Raw genomic sequence first — 17968 nt, 5'->3', positions numbered from 1 at the left:
ACACATAGAAATCCTTTACATTCCTATACACTAACAATGAAAGATCATAAAGAGAAATTAAGGAAAAAAGTCCACTCATGACTGTGACAAAATGAATAAAATGCTTAAGAATAAACCTACCTAAAGAGACAAAAGACTTGTGTGCAGAAAACTATGACACAGATGAAAGAAATCAGACAACACAGATGGAGCAATATACCATGTTCAGGACTGGAAAAATCAATATTGTGAAAATGACTATACTACCCAAAGCAATTTATAGATTCAATGCAATCCTTATCAAACTGCCAATGGTATTTTTCACAGAACTAGAACAAATAATTTCTCAATTTGTATGGAAACACAATACACCCTGAATAGCCAAAGCAATCTTGAGAAAGAAGAATGAAACAGGAGAAATCAACTTTCCTGACTTCAGCCTATACAACATACAGCCTACACTATACTGAATAGCCAAATACTGTGCTGCACTCAATATGCCAGCAAATTTGGAAAACTCAGCAGTGGCCACAGGACTGGAAAAGGTCAGTTTTTATTCCAATCCCAAAGAAAGGCAATGTCAAAGAATGCTCAAACTACCGCACAATTACACTCATCTCACACACTAGTACAGTAATGCTCAAAATTCTCCAAGCCAAGCTTCAGCAATATGTGAACCATGAACTTCCAGATGTTAGAGCTGGTTTTAGAAAAGGCAGAGGAACCAGAGATCAAATTGCCAACATCCGCTGGATCATTTCAAAAGCAAGAGACCTCCAGAAAAACATCTATTTCTACTTTATTGATTATGCCAAAGCCTTTGACTGTGTGGATCACAAAAAACTGGAAAATTCTGAAAGAGATGGGAATACCAGACCACCTGACCTGCCTCCTGAGAAACCTGTATGCAGGTCAGGAAACAATAGTTAGAACTGGACATCGGACAACAGACTGGTTCCAAATAGGAAAAGGAGTATGTCAAGACTGTATATTGTCACCCTGCTTATTTAATTTATATGCAGACTACATTATGAGAAATTCTGGGCTGGAAGAAGCACAAGCTGGAATCAAGATTGCTGGGAGAAATATCAATAACCTCAGATATGTCAGATGACATAACCTCAGATATGTCAGATGACAACACCCTTATGGCAGAAAATGAAGAGGAACTAAAAAGCCTCTTGATGAAAGACGAGAGTGAAAAAGCTGGCTTAAAGCTCAACATTCAGAAAACTAAGATCATGGCATCTGGTCCCATCACTTCATCAAAAATAGATGGGGAAACATTGGAAAGTGTCAGACATTTTTTTTTTTTTTTGGCTCCAAAATCACTGCAGATGGTGATTGCAGCCATGAAATTAAAAGACACTTACTCCTTGGAAGGAAGGTTATGAGCAACCTAGATAGCATATTCAAAAGCAGAGACATTACTTTGCCAACAAAGGTCCGTCTAGTCAAGGCTATGGTTTTTCCAGTGGTCATGTATGGATGTGAGAGTTGGACTGTTAAGAAAGCTGAGCACTGAAGAATTGATGCTTTTGAACTGTGGTGTTAGAGAAGACTGTTGAGAGTCCCTTGGAGTGCAAGGAGATCCAACCAGTCCATCCTAAAGGAGATCAGTCCTGGGTGTTCATTGGAAGGACTGATGCTGAAGCTGAAACTCCAGTATTTTGGCCACCTCATACGAAGAGTTGACATCAGGGTCTTGGATGATGCTGGGAGTGATTGGGGGCAGGAGGAGAAGGGGACGACAGAGGATGAGATGGCTGGATGGCATCACCAACTCGATGGGCATGAGTTTGGGTAAACTCGGGGAGTTGTTGATGGACAGGGAGGTCTGGCATGCTGCGATTCATGGAGTCGCAAAGAGTCAGACACGAATGAGTGACTGAACTGAACTGAACTGATATACAAATATACAATACCAAATAGCTGAATAACCAAAGCAATCTTGAGAAAGAAGAATGACACAGGAGGAATCAGCTTTCCTGACTTCAGTCTATACTATATACAGACTCAGTTCAATTCAGTTCAGTTCAGTTCAGTCCCTCAGTCGTGTCTGACTCTTTGCAACCCCATGAATCACAGCACGTCAGGCCTCCCTGTCGATCACCAAGTCCCGGAGTTTACCCATACTCATGTCCATCGAATTGGTGATGCCATCCAGGCATCTCATCCTCTGTCATCCCCTTCTCCTCCTGGCCCCGGTCCTCCCAGCATCAGTCTTTTCCAATGAGTCAACTCTTCATATGAAGTGGCCAAAGTATTGGATTTTCAGCTTTAGCATCAGTCCTTCCAATGAACACCCAGGACTGATCTCCTTTAGAATGGACTGATTGGATCTCCTTGCAGTCCAAGGGACTCTCAACAGTCTTCTCCAACACCACAGTTCAAAAGCACCAATTCTTCAGTGCTCAGCTTTCTTCACAGTCCAACTCTCACATCCATACATGACCACTGGAAAAACCATAGCCTTGACTAGACGGACCTTTGTTGGCAAAGTAATGTCTCTGCTTTTTAATATGTTATCTAGGTTGGTCATAACTTTCCTTCCAAGAAGTAAGTGTCTTTTAATTTCATGGTTGCAATCACCGTCTGCAGTGATTTTGAAGCACCCCAGTATAAAGTCTCACACCATTTCCAGTGTTTCCCCATCTATTTTTGATGAAGTAATGGGGCCAGATGCCATGATCTTAGTTTTATGAACATTGAGCTTTAAGCCAACTTTTTCACTTGCCTCTTTCACTTTCATCAAGAGGCTTTTTAGTTCCTCTTCACTTTCTGCCATAAGGGTGGTGACATCTGCATATCTGAGCTTATTGAGATTTCTCCCGGCAATCTTGATTCCAGCTTGTGCTTCTTCCAGCCCAGAGTTTCTCAGGATGTACTCTGCATAGAAGTTAAATATGCAGGGTGACAATATACAGCCTTGATGTACTCCTTTTCCTATTTGGAACCAGTCTGTTGTTCCATGTGCAGTTCTAACTCTTCGTTCTTGACCTGCATACAGGTTTCTCAAGAGGCAAGTCAGGTCTATACTATAGTATAGCCATCAAGATAGTATGGTACTTGCACAAAAATAGAAATATAGATCAATGAAACAATATATAAAGCCTGGAGATAAATCCATACACCTATGGACAGCTATCTTTAACAAATGAGGTAAAATATATATAATAGAGAAAAGACAGTCTCTTCAACAAGTGGTGCTGAGAAAACTGGTCAGCCATGTGTAAAAGAATGAAACTAGAACACACAATTGCCTTTGAACGAGAACTTTCTTTCCAGTATTTTGAGGTCTACAAGGCATATCATTAAAAATTATGATTGTGGAAAATAAAGACAGTTTAAATATAACTGAGGGGTGAGGCTGTGGTTTTTCTTTTTGATTAGTTGCTGTAACATTATCCTTCAGGTGGCTGGGGAATTATTATATTTTCTTTAGACATCATTGAAGTCTTAAAAGTGAAAGTGTTAGTCACTCAATCATGTCCAATTCTTTGCAACCCCATGAACTGTAGACCACCAGGCTCTTCTGTTCATGGAATTCTGTAGGCAAGAATACTGGACTGGGTTGCCATTCCCTTCTCCAGGGGATCTTCCCAACCCAGGGATCAAACCTAGGTCTCCTGCATTGCAGGCAGATTCTTCACCATCTGAGCCACCAGGGAAGCCCCTTTAAGCTCTTTGACATCAATAAAGCTTTTGCAAGACCACTTTGATGCAAAAGGAATTCTGCCATTTGCTAGCACCAAGGTGGTTCTTTGACTCACCACTCCATTAGAACTATTAATTACATTCATACTATTTTTGTTACAAATCTTACAAAAGAGAGTGATTTTGGATATTTGGGTCCACGTTCTGTTTTAAGGCTATATATCCATTTTTCATAAACAGTTACTATCCCTTTCCATCTTCTGTCATATGTTCATCATTTTCTAGACCACAGCTAACTGTGAAATCTCCTCTTTCTTTCTGGCCTTCTTCAGGTTTTTCTAACAGTCAAAAATTACAAGGGACTTTGGCACAGGGGGGAAGGGAGGGCACTAGCAGAGTCAACTTAAACAGGCCATTATATCCAGCTTTTAATCCTCACAACTTTTCAACTCCTAGATATAGCCCCTTTACAGAGATTCAAAATCCTGAATCTTGAAGCTAATGGGTGGAGGAGGGAAGATTAAAATACAAGCTTCTTATCTGCAATGCTCACAAATGTCTGCTATTTGCAGAGATTCCTCAATTCCTAGAGGGATTCCCTGATAGCTCAGACGGTAAAAAGTCTGCCTGAAGTGCTGGAGACCCAGGTTCGATCCCTGGGTCGGGAAGATCCCCTGGAGAAGGAAATGGCAACCCACTCCAGTATTTTGCCTGGGAAATTCCATGGATGGAGAAATCTGACAGGCTACAGTCCATGGGGTCACAAAGAGTCGGACATGACTGAGCGACTTCATTTCACTCGGTTCTTGGAGGAATTTCTTAAAAGCAAAGTGTACAAATTGAATTGCTGTACATTGAGTCTTTCAGCAGTGTCACCCCATTTTTTCTTGCTACTTCATCATAAGGAAACTCTTAAGTAGAAAAAGCTTTTGGTTTTCCTTAAATGCATAGCAATGAAGAATATAATTTGGGACCATTGCCATGATTCATGCTAAAGTGTCCATAGCTTTACTCACTAGTTGCATCAGTACAAATCCAACACATTGAAAAAGGCAAATGACATATTAGTATTATTATGAAATTAGCTGGACTCCCTGAATATGTCTTAAGTATCACCAGGGGTCCACGAACCACACTTTGAGAACCACTGACTGAGCAGTCACCTAAAGACATGCATGAATTTCAACTATATTCCACAAGATGGTGCTATTAGAATGCATATCAGTAATTAAATGTTGCATCAAGATTGATTTAAAAAATTTGGTTGGTTTTCAACCAGTCCAGTTGCAATATTGGCAGAAGTGAGCTGGAAGACTATTGGAAGGGATTGGTATGACTTAAAGGGAGTCTGTTCATGCTTCCCACGTGGTTGGATACTATACTCTGCAGTTGTTAGGATGTGAGAGAATGCCCAAAAAGTGTCTCTGGAAGAGAAGTTCCAGCCAAGGGGTCACAGGCATCGCCCTCGTGTCTTCCCTATATTTTGTGATCCAAAACCAATAAATTATTTTGTTAAAGAAAAAAAATTTTGGTTGATTTTATAACCCAGTGTATAATGTATATACTGAGAAAGTTTACTTAGTGGGCTCTTGGTAGCACCAGTCTACCTTTTTATCTGAACCCTCACTTCCAGTGCATAACCTTGTTCCCTGAATACTGCTTTGTCCATGGTTCCTCCCATATAAACCCTTTCCTTAGGGACATACAACACTTCATGTTAATTTGGATGGTGATAAGTTGGCAATCATGCACTCTCAAAGCTGCATCAAATTTAATGCTATTATTAAGAACACTGTATGCTTTAAAATAGTGTTTTCATCCTTTATAATTCTCATGCCTATAGATTATAAACATACAAATTTAATGTCCCCACCAGAATTTTGATATGGCTTTTTGGTAAGGGAAACATTGCTCTCTGGGCTTCCTTAGCAGCTCAGTGGTAAAGAATCTGCCTGCCGATGTAGGAGATGCAGGTTTGACCCCTTAGTCAGGAAGATTCCCTGGAGAAGGAAATGGCAGCCCATTCCAGTATTCTTGCCTGGGAAATTCCATGGACAGTGGAGCCTGGTGGTCTACAGTCCATGGGGTTGTAAAAGAGTCAGACATGACATAGCTACAACAATGTTGCTGTCTTTAATAATTATGTCCTATCATTTTCATATACCCCACTAGCCAGGAAGCTTTTGCCAGGCTTTATTTTGTATTCTATACTATAAAACAATAGGGTCCATTTCATTTTTTTAGATATAAAATTATAATATTTAGTATGATATTTATTTTCAAATCATCTGCCACCCACACTACCCTCAGTGCTTTGACATTTTTAAAGAGGTTCTACTGTCTGCAATTTCTCTGTTAAACATTTATTCATTCACTTCTTAAAGACCTTTCTTTGGAGTTCTTTATTAAATGGTGAATTACTTTTGCTCCTTGGAAGAAAAGCTATGACAAACCTAGACAGCATATTAAAAGACAGAGATGTTACTTTGGCAACAAAGTTCTATATAGTCAAAGCCATGGTTTTTCCAGTAGTCGTGTACCAATGTGAGAGTTGGACCATAAAGAAGGCTGAGTGCCAAAGAATTGATGCTTTTGAACTGTGGTGCTACAGAACTCTCTGGAGTCCCTTGGACTGCAAGGATATCAAACTAGTCAGTTCTAAAGGAAATCAACCCTGAATTTTCATTGGAAGGACTGATGCTGAAACTGAAGCTCCAATACTTTGGCCACCTGATGCGATGCTGGGAAAGATTAAAGGTAGGAGGAGAAGGGGATGACAGAGGACGAGATAGTGGATGGGATAACCAACTCAACGGACATTGCTATGCTATGCTAAGTCACTTCAGTCATGTCCGACTCTGTGCGACCCCATAGACAGCAGCCCACCAGGCTCCCCCATCCCTGGGATTCTCCAGGCAAGAACACTGGAGTGGGTTGCCATTTCCTTCTTCAATGCATGAAAGTGAAAAGTGAAAGTGAAGTCACTCAGTCGTGTCCAACACTCAGTGACCCCATAGACTGCAGCCTTCCAGGCTCTTCTGTCCATGGGATTTTCCAGGCAAGAATACTGGAGTGGGGTGCCATTGCCTTCTCCGCAACAGACATTAGTTTGAGCAAACTCCGGGTGATGGTGAAGGACAGGAAAGCCTGGCATGCTGCAGTCCATGGGGTTGCATAGAGTTGGACAATACTGAGTGACTGAACAACAACAACAACAACCCAAGGAAAAGACATGTGTTAAGCTGGTGGTTTAATGTACGTCCTGTGGATTCTTGGGTCTCATAACAATGATCTAGAAAGCCTGAAAATGTTTTGTTTGCAGTTTTAAAATTGTGCAAATTTTGGTTGAACAAAACCCTCAAATACAGGTGTTATTTAACTTTTGATAATTTTGATTAATTTTGTAATATGAATTAAATAAAATTGCATTTTATAGATTAATGTTAATAAAATACACTTTTCTTTTAAAAATTCTTTATTGGAAGAGGCTCAGCATACAATTTGTTTGGTAAAAAGATTCTTCTGAGAATCATTGCCACCAGCTCTTAGTTACATTACTCCCATACATTTCTCTAAACCTAATTGTGTTCTTCATATTTTCCCATCTGAAATCATTATCCTATCATTCCTCTCTTCAAACTCCTTCATACTTTCTTAGATATGTTTTACCAGGCATTCATTTAGTCCCTTATATCCTGTCTGATAGGGACTCCAAGAGCTCCTCTTTTACTCAGTCCTCTCAGTAACCTGATTTCCTCAAGACCCCAACATTTTGGCCTTCTGTCCACAGTGATGCTTTCTCAGGATCTTTCCATGTACCACCTGTTCTGATAGCTGGGGACTAAGTTTAACTAAGGAGAATATAGTGTTCCTGGAAGAGGCTGAGGACATGCAATTCTGACTACAACTTGATAAACAGGGCTGGATATAATTAGATGCTACCAACCCAACACCCTGCTGCCTAAAGTTTGCTCAGAGGTAACAGCTTGAGGACATGGCAGTGTAATCCAGAGGAAGGAACATTGTGATGATCTTAATTCCTTAAGTCTGTTTTCCTCCAGCTTCCTTTTAGACCCAAACTCTACACACAGCTTTGGGCAGGTTACTTTCCTCTCTGAGTTTCCTCATCATGGTGTACAGAATTAAAAAAAAAAAGAACAAAAAAACTAGAGTCAAATAGCCTAGAGTCAAGTTAGATTGGTTGTGTTATCTTGAGCTCTAACACCCTATGATTATGTGCTGAAAACATAAAGCAATACCCAGGAGTACTGGGACTGAAGATAGGCCCTGAGGTTGAGAATAGATCAGTTTCAGGAGAGGGAGAGAAAACTTGAACAGAATTCACTAGATGCTATATAGTGAGATGACAATACATATAGAGGAGTAGAGGCCTGGGAATGGTGATGAACTAGGGCACACTCAAACCTTTCTTGTTGCAGTGTTGTTCTGTACTAAATTATCATCATCCAGGCCCTTGCAATGTCTCATCTGATGTCTCATTGTTATCTGCCCTGCCTTCTACCACTCAGCTGTATAATTCCTTTGGTACATGACCTTAAGACAGAATTCCCCAAAGTGCAACCTCTTTCATGTCAGTCCCTTTCTTTAAAAATATCAGCCAGTGATTTCCCATTGCTCATAGAATAAAATAGAAACTATTCTTGCCTTCAAGGTCCCTCTTGATCTGTCCTCAACTGGTTTCCAAGTCTTTCTTATTCCTCTCCTGCAGGTACTCAAGGTACAGGTCACTCTGGATTCCTGTTTCTTCCAACATGTAATGCTTATACCCACCTTAGTGAAAAATCCTATCCATACTCCATGGTCCATCTCAAATGAAACTGTGTCTCTCAACCCTCCTGTACATGTTTGGAGTGCTCTGATGATTACTTTGCCAACAAAGGTCCGTCTAGTCAAGGCTATGGTTTTTCCTGTAGTCATGTATGGATGTGAGAGTTGGACTCTGAAGAAGGCTGAGTGCCGAAGAATTGATGCTTTTGAACTGTGGTGTTGGAGAAGACTCTTGAGAGTCCCTTGGATTGCAAGGAGATCCAACCAGTCCATTCTGAAGGAGATTAGCCCTGGGATTTCTTTGGAAGGAATGATGCTAAAGCTGAAACTCCAGTAATTTGGCCACCTCATGCGAAGAGTTGACTCATTGGAAAAGACTCTGATGCTGGGAGGGATTGGGGGCAGGAGGAGAAGGGGACAACAGAGGATGAGATGGCTGGATGGCATCACTAACTCGATGGACGTGAGTCTGAGTGAACTCCGGGAGTTGGTGATGGACAGGGAGGTCTGGTGTGCTGTGATTCATGGGGTCGCAGAGTCGGACACAACTGAGCGACTGAACTGAACTGAACTGATGGTACCTTTCATAGGTACTTCCCACATTTTACCTTGTGTGTTGTTTTTGGTGTTACATTTCCCTTTCTTAGATGTAAGTTCCCAGAAGGTAGAGACTCAATGTCATTTCATCTGTATCTGCTTCTTTCATCTAAGGCCCACAATTGTGCCTAGTATGTTTCTCTGTATATTGAGCCTCAATAAACATTTATTGAAACAAAGTTAATATATTAAAAATTGTTCTCCAACTCAATACTTATTGGTCTGTTTAAGTAATAAAAAAGGTTTTTAGCTATAAGACTTTTAGGGAACTATTCTGGCAGAGCATTTTGGTGGTTATACTAGTACTATTTTCCAGATTTATCTTGACTTTGAACCATATTGAAGCCAACAAATCTCTTAATATATTGTGCACAGCTAACAGAAAGTATGTGACTGACTAGTGAGTTACAATAATGAATACTGAGATTAGAATGAGGGCAGTACATATTATGATATACTTTCAACTGCTTTATATACTGTGACCTTTTTTCTTTCTACTCTAGGAGTCTAGAACATGCACAAAGCAAACCTGAGTATCTGAAACTGCCATTGTTCTAGGAATTCATGTTACACTCTCCCTTTCACCAATATCCCAAGGAAAAGGCAGTACATATTATCTCTAACCTTCCACTTCAAAGCAGATTAAATAACCTTCACTTGGGACAGGTTGATGGTATTTCCTAAAATGGAAAGGTGTAAATTGCATCTGTAGTCATTGTGAGGCACCATTATTTTTTTTAAATTATTTATTTTAATTGGAGATTAATTACTTTACAATGTTGTGGTGGTTTTTGCCATACATTGACATGAATAAGCCATGAGTGTACATGTGTCCCCCTGTCCTGAACCCCCTCCCACCTCCCTCCCCGTCCCATCCTTCTGGATGTCCCAGTGCACTGGCTTTGATTGCCCTGTTAATGCCTCAAACTTGGACTGGTCATCTATTTCACATATGGTAATATACATATTTCAATGCTATTCTCTCAAATCATCCCACCCTTGCCTTCTCCCACAGAGTCCAAAAGTCTGTTCTTTATATTTGTGTCTCTTTTGCTGTATCTGCCTATAGGATCATGGTTATCATCTTTCTAAATTCCATATATATACATTAATATACTGTATTGGTGTTTTCCTTTCAGACTTATTTCACTCTGTATAATAGGCTCCAGTTTCATCCACCTCATTAGAACTGACTCAAATGTTCTTTTAAATAGCTGAGTAACATTCCATTGTGTATATTTACCACAACTTTCTTACCCATTCATCTGCTAATGGACATCTAGGTTGCTTCCATGTCCTAGCTATTGTAAACAGTGCTGCAATGAACATTGAGGTACACGTGTCTCTTTCAGTTCTGGTTTGTGGGGCAATATTGTTTACTTAATGCAGAATTCTGCTATATATTCTGATGCCCAAGGCATTGTGGAGTAAGAAAAATTAAATGAAAGTACTTAGAACTGAGTATGTAGAATAGGAACTTAATTTTTAATCCTGTTAAAGGCAGGGATTTTTGCAGATGGGACAGCTGAAAATAAATTGGAGAAGCACTAATTTAATACTCTGAAATAAAGTGAGATAAGTTTGTGAAAAATATTTTATTATTAATGGAAAATACAGGGAGAAAACAAATATTTGCCAAACTTAAAAGTAGAAGAGATTAAATTTTATTCTTGTGCCTGAAATTCATCTTAGATATAGATTTTGATAGTATACAAAAATGAAAGGCTATAAAAAAATCAAAAGTATTCATTTACTTTTTGAGAACTGCTACTTAATGAGAAGGAAATGACTACCCACACCAGTATTCTTGCCTGGAGAAACTCATGGACAGAGAAGCCTGGTGGGCTGCATTCCATGGGGTTGCAAAGAGTTGGACATGACTGAGTGACTAACAGACACTTGATTTGTATCATTTTGTAGTATAATTTTATCAAAATGTGTCTTTCAACAGGAATTATTCATGCATTTACTGCTTTTATAATTCCAGATCAAATTTAGCACACTTTGTTGTTCAGTTGCTAAGTTGTGTTCACTTCTTTGTGAACCCATGGACTTCAGCAAACAAGGCTTCTGTATCTCCCAGAGTTTCCTCAAATTCATGTCCATTGAGTTAGTGATGCTTTCTAACCATCTCATCCTGTTTCACCCATTCTCTTTCTGCCTTTAAACTTTTCCAGCATAAGGATCTTATACAATGAGTAGGCTATTTGCTTTAAGTGGCCAAAGCTTTACCTTCAGTATTAGTCCTTCCAGTTAATATTCAGTGTTGATTTCCTTTAGGATTTACTGGTTTGATTTCCTTGTATTCCAAGGGACTCTTAAGAGTGAAGACTCTGGCACAATGATTCAAAAGCATCAAATATACAGTGCTCAGTCTTCTTTATGGTCCAACTCTCACATCTGTACAAGACTACTGGAAAAACCATAGCTTCGATTATATGGACTTTTGTGAGGAAAGTGCTGTCTTTGCTTTTTAATATTCTGTCTAGGCTTGTCTTAGCCTCCCTTCCAAGGAGCAAATGTCTCTTAATTTCATGGCTGCAGTCATGATCTGCAGTGATTTTGGAGCCCAAGAAAATAAAATCTGTCACTGCTTCCACTTTTCACCCTTCTGTTTGTCATGAAGTGATAGGACCAGATGCCATGATCTTAGTTTTTTGAATGTTGATTTTTAAGCCAACTTTTTCACTCTCCTCTTTCACTTTCATCAAGAAACTATTTAGTTCCTCTTCACTTTCTGTTGTTAGAGTGGTATCATTTATATATGTGAGGTTGTTGATATTTCTCCTGGAAACCTTGATTCCAGCTTGTGATTCATCCAGCCCGGCACTTCCCATGATGTATTCTGCATAGAAGTTAGATAAACAGGCTGACAATATATACAGATTTATATTCCTTTCCCAATTTTAGCCAGTCAGTTGTTTCATGTAATATTCTAATGGTTACTTCTTGACCCACACACAGGTTTCTCAGGAGATAGATAATATTCTAATGGTTACTTCTTGACCCACACACAGGTTTCTCAGGAGATAGATAAGGTGGTCTGGTATACCCATCTCTTTAAGAACGTTCCATAGTTTGTTGTGATTCACAGAGTTAAAAGAACTTCCCTGGTGGCTCAGACAGTAAAGCGTCTGCCTACAGTGCAGGAGACATGGGTTCGATCCCTGGGTCGGGAAGGTCCTCTGGAGAAGGAAATGGCAACCCACTCCAGTACTCTTGCCTGGAGAATGCCGTGGACAGAGGAGCCTTGTAGGCTACAGTCTGTGGGGTCGCAAAGAGTCAGACATGACTGAGCGACTTCACTTCCTTCCATTTCCACAGAGTCGAAGGCTTTAGGGTAGTCAATGAAGCAGAAGTAGATGTTTTTCTGGAACTCCCTTGATTTACCTATGATCCAAAGAAGATTGGCAATTTGATCTCTTGTTCCTCTGCCTTTTGTAAACTCTGCTTGTACATCCTGAAGTTCTCAGTTCACGTACTGCTGTAGCCTAGTTTGAAGGATTTTGAGCTTGACCTTACTAGATTGCAAAATGAGCACAATTGTCCGGTAGTCTGAACATTCTTTGGCATTGTCCTTCTTTGAAATTTGAATGAAAACTGACTTTTTCCAGTCTTGTAGCCCCTGCTGAGTTTTCCAAATTTGGTGACATATTGAGTACAGCACTTTGGCAGCATAATCTTTTAGGATTTTAAATAGTTCAGCTGGAATTCTGTCACCTCTACCAGCTTTCTTTTTAATAATGCTTGCTAAGGCCCACTTGACTTCACATTCCAGGATGTCTGGCTCTAGGTGAGTGACTATTATTATGTGTATACCAGTGATTAAGACCTTTACTTTGTGTAGTTTTTGGTGTATTCTTGCCACCTCTTCTTAATATCTTCTGCTTCTGTTAGGTCCATACCATTTCTGTCCTTTATTATGCCCATCTTTGCATGAAATGTTCCCTTGGTATCTCTAGTTTTCTTGAAGAGATGTCTAGTCTTAACCATTATGTTTTTTCCTTTATTTCTTCACATTGATCACTGAAGAAGGCTTTCTTATCTCTCCTTGCTATTCTTTGGAACTTATATTCAGATGGGTATATCTTTTCTTGGCTCCTTTGTCTTTAGTTTCTCTTCTTTTCTTAGCTATTTGCAAGCCCTTCTCAGACAACCATTTTGCTTTTATTTTTCTTGGAGATGGTCTTGATCACTGCCTCCTGCACAATGTCATGAACTTCCATCCATTGTTCTTCAGGTACTCTGTCTATCATCTTTAATCCTTTGAATTTTTTGTTGCTTCCACTGTATAATCATAAGGGATTTGATTTAGATCATACTTGGATAGTGTAGTGGTTTTCCCTACTTTCTTCAATTTAAGTCTGAATTTGTCAGTAAGGAGCTCATGATCTGAGCCACATTCATCTCCTGGTCTTGTTTTTGCTGACTGTATAGAGTTTCTCCATCTTTGGCTGTAAAGAATATAATCAATCTGATTTTGATATTGTCCCTCTGGTGATGTGCATGTGTAGAGTCTTCTCTTGTGTTGTTGGAAGAGGGTGTTTGCTATGACCAATGCATTCTCTTGACAAAACTCTGTTAGCCTTTGCCTTGTTTCATTTTGTACTCCAAGGCCAAACTTGCCTGTCACTCCAGGTATCTATTGACTTCCTCCTTTTGTATTCCAATCCCCTATAATGAAAAGGACACCTTTTTTAATGTTAGTTCTAGAAGGTCTTATAAGTCTTCATAGAACTGGTCAGTTTCAGATTCCTTGGTATCAGTTGTTGGGACATAGACTTGGGTTACTGTGATGTTGAAGGGTTTACCCTGGAAACGAACTAAGATCATTCTTTAATTTTTGAGACTGCATTCAAGTACTGCATTTCAGACTCTTCCATTGACTATGAGGGCTACTCCATTTCTTATAGGGGATTTTTGCCCATAGTAGTAGATAAATTGTCCTCCAAATTAAAATCACCTATTCCCATCCATTTTACTTCACCTGTTCCTAAGATGTTGATGTTCATGCTTGCCATCTCCTGCTTGACTATGTCCAATTTACCTTGATTCATGCATCTAACATTCCAGATTCCTATGTAATATTGTTCTTTACAGCATTATACTTTATTTTCACCACCAGACATATCCACAACTGAACATCTTTACCACTTTGTCCCAGCCACCTCATTCTTTATGGAGCTGGTAGTAACTGCCCTCTGCTCTTCTCTAGCAACATATTGGACACTTTCCAACCTGGGGACTCATCTTCTGGTGTCATATTTTCTTGCCTTTTCATACCTTTCATGAGGTTCTCAAGGCAAGAATACTGGAGTGGTTTGCCATCCCCTTCTCCAGTGGCCATATCTTGGGTGGCCCCGCATGGCATGGTGCATAGCTTCACTGAGTTATGCAAGCCTCTTGACCATGACAAGGCTGTGATCCACGAAGGGGTTAGCACAATTAACTATGTTTAAAATGTAAGCAAGGTAACATTGCTGAAAATGGCAGAGTAAGGTCCTCTGAAAATTCTCTACTCCATAAAATCAATGGAGAACACTAATTTTTAAAAAGTCAGAATCAGCTTTTTCAGAACTCTTGAAATTAATAAAAAATTTGAAGCAATTAGGAAAGTCAAGAGACTCGAGGAAAAAAACAGCTGAATCACAGTGAGAATAGTGTTTATTGTCATTATTTGCCATATTTCCACCCTCTACTTCCATCTCTATAGTATTCTTGAACTCAAAGACATCCAACTTATGGTAAAAACTATCAGCCTGGTGGCCACTAGGGGTGGAAGAATGGGAAGCAAATTCTTTCAAAGCTTCCTCCCCAGACAGTTTTCACTATTTGACTTCTCTGGTGGTTTGCTGGTAGCCTTTCCTTGCTAAGTTGTCTTTATTTGACTTGACTCAGAGTTTGTCCAGTGGAAAAGCCTTTTTCCCTCAGAGATATTTGTCAGAAACAGTCAAAGGCAATAACTTAACTTCACAGGTGCCTGAGATGGTGCACAACAAATTGGACAAATATTAGACTAACTAAAAATCTTAAAATGAATAGCTGTAAAATGGGATGTCCACAGGGGTTTTGAAAAGCTTTAAAGTATCCCTGAGGATTTGGAAACCACAAGCATGCACTGGGCTATGTGCATTCAGAGAATGGTGTGCATGCTCAGAAAAGACTCAAGAAGGTATTAACTTGATACTTATGACTTCTGTAGAGGCTCTGAGGAAGCAGAAATTGAAATAGGCCATAACACATATACCCAAAGAACCTCCAGACAAAGGCTGAGAGATGTAACAGATCCAGGTGTTTGAAAATCTTTGTCCAATCATTAGTTGACCTATATATTAACTGAGAAGAGGCTTCAGTGAACACATGGCTAAGGGTTTGTCAATTTTATTTATCCTTTCAAAGAACCAGCTCTTGGCATTGTTGATTTTTGCTAAGGTCTCTTTTGTATCTTTTGCATTTTAGAAATTAGAATCCAACAACACATTAAAAAGATCATACATCAAAAAAAATAATAAAAAATAAAAAGATCATACATCATGACCAAGTGGGCTTTATCCCAGGGATGCAAGGATTCTTCAATATCCACAAATCAATCAATGTAATACACCACATTAACAAATTGAAAAATAAAAGCCATATGATTATCTCAATAGATGCAGAGAAAGCCTTTGACAAAGTTCAACATCCATTTATGATAAAAAACTCTCCAGAAAGCAGGAATAGAAGGAACATACCTCAACATAATAAAAGCTATATATGACAAACCCACAGCAAACACTATCCTCAATCGTGAAAAATGGAAAGCATTTCCTCTAAAGTCAGGAATAAGACAAGGGTGCCCACTTTCACCACTACTATTCAACATAGTTTTTGAAGTTTTGGACACAGCAATCAGAGCAGAAAAAAAATAAAAGGAATACAAATTGGAAAAGAAGAAGTAAAACTCTCACTGCTTGCAGATGACATATCCTCTACATAGAAAACCCTAAAGACTCTGCCAGAAAATTACTAGCACTAATCAATGAATAAAGTAAAGTTGCAGGATATAAAAATCAACACACAGAAATCCCTTGCATTCCTATACACTAATAAGGAGAAAACAGAAAGAGAAATTAAGGAAACAATTCCATTCACCATTGCAATGAAAAGAATAAAATACTTAGGAGTATATCTACCTAAAGAAACTAAAGAACTATGTATAGAAAACTATAAAACACTGGTGAAAGAAATCAAAGAGGACACTAATAGATGGAGAAATATACCATGTTCATGGATCGGAAGAATCAATATATTGAAAATGAGTATACTACCCAAAGCAATCTATAGATTCAATGCAATCCCTATCAAGCTACCAATGGTATTCTTCACAGAGTTAGAACAAATAATTTCACAATTTGTATGGAAATACAAAAAACCTCGAATAGCCAAAGTTATCTTGAGAAAGAAGAATGGAACTGGAGGAAGCAACCTGCCTGACTTCAGGCTCTACTACAAAGCTACAGTTATCAAGACAGTATGGTACTGGCACAAAGACAAAAATATAGATCAGTGGAACAAAATAGAAAGCCTAGAGATAAATCCACGCACCTATGGACACCTTATCTTTGACAAAGGAGGCAAGAATATACAATGGATTAAAGACAATCTCTTTAACAAGTGGTGCTGGGAAAACTGGTCAACCACTTGTAAAAGAATGAAACAAGAACACTTTCTAACACCATACACAAAGATAAACTCAAAATGGATTAAAGATCTAAATGTAAGGCCAGAAACTAGAAAACTCCTAGAGGAGAACACAGGCAAAACACTCTCCGACATACATCACAGCAGGATCCTCTGTGACCCACCTCCCAGAATACTGGAAATAAAAGCAAAAATAAACAAATGGGGCCTAATTAAACTTAAAAGCTTCTGCACAACAAAGGAAACTATAAGCAAGGTGAAAAGACAGCCTTCAGAATGGGAGAAAATAATAGCAAATGAAGCAACTGACAAACAACTAATGTCAAAAATGCACAAGCAACTCCTACAGCTCAATTCCAGAAAAATAAATGACCCAATCAAAGAATGGGCCAAAGAACTAAATAGACATTTCTCCAAAGAAGACGTACAGATGGCTAACAAATACATGAAAAGATGCTCAACATCATTCATTATCAGAGAAATGCAAATCAAAACCACAATAAGGAACCATTTCATGCCAGTCAAAATGGCTGTGATCCAAAAGTCTACAAGCAATAAATGCTGGAAAGGGTGTGGAGAAAAGGGAACCCTCTTACATTGTTGGTGGGGATGCAAACTAGTACAGCCACTATGGAGAAGAGTGTGGAGATTCCTTAAAACTGGAAATAGAACTGCCTTATGATCCAGCCATCCCACTGCTGGGCATACACACTGAGGAAACCAGGATTGAAAGAGACACGTGTACCCCAATGTTCATCGCAGCACTGTTTATAATAGCCAGGACATGGAAGCAACTTAGATGTCCATCAGCAGATGAATGGATAAGAGATATGTGGTACATATACACAATGGAGTATTACTCAGGCATTAAAAAGAATACATTTGAATCGGTTCTAATGAGGTGGATTAAACTGGAGCCTATTATACAGATGAAGTAAGCCAGAAAGTAAAACACCAATACAGTATACTAATTCATATATATGGAATTTAGAATGATGGTAATGATAACCCTGTATGCGAGACAGGAAAAGAGACACAGATATATAGAACAGTCTTTTGGACTCTGTGGGAGAGGGAGAGGGTGGGATGATTTGGGAGAATGACTTGAAACATGTGTAATATCATATATGATACGAATCTCCAGTCCAAGTTCGATGCATGATATTAATTGCTTGGGGCTGGTGCACTGGAATGACCCAGAAGGATGGTATGGGGAGGGAGGAGGGAGGGGTGTTCGGGATGGGGAACACGTGTATACCTGTTGCAG

The 17968-nt window shown here is 39.2% G+C and overlaps 1 pseudogene; it reads right to left on the bottom strand.

Annotated features, from left to right (window-relative positions):
* Positions 1–3368: 3368 nt before the first annotated feature.
* LOC133242601 (ubiquitin-conjugating enzyme E2 variant 1-like) overlaps positions 3369–17968 on the bottom strand; it is a 47542-nt pseudogene continuing 32942 nt past the window's right edge.

This window comes from Bos javanicus, chromosome X (assembly GCF_032452875.1).
Source record: "Bos javanicus breed banteng chromosome X, ARS-OSU_banteng_1.0, whole genome shotgun sequence".
Taxonomy (NCBI): Eukaryota; Metazoa; Chordata; class Mammalia; order Artiodactyla; family Bovidae; genus Bos; species Bos javanicus.
Note: the sequence above shows the minus strand (reverse complement) of the source record. Positions and strands in the feature narration are given on the sequence as shown.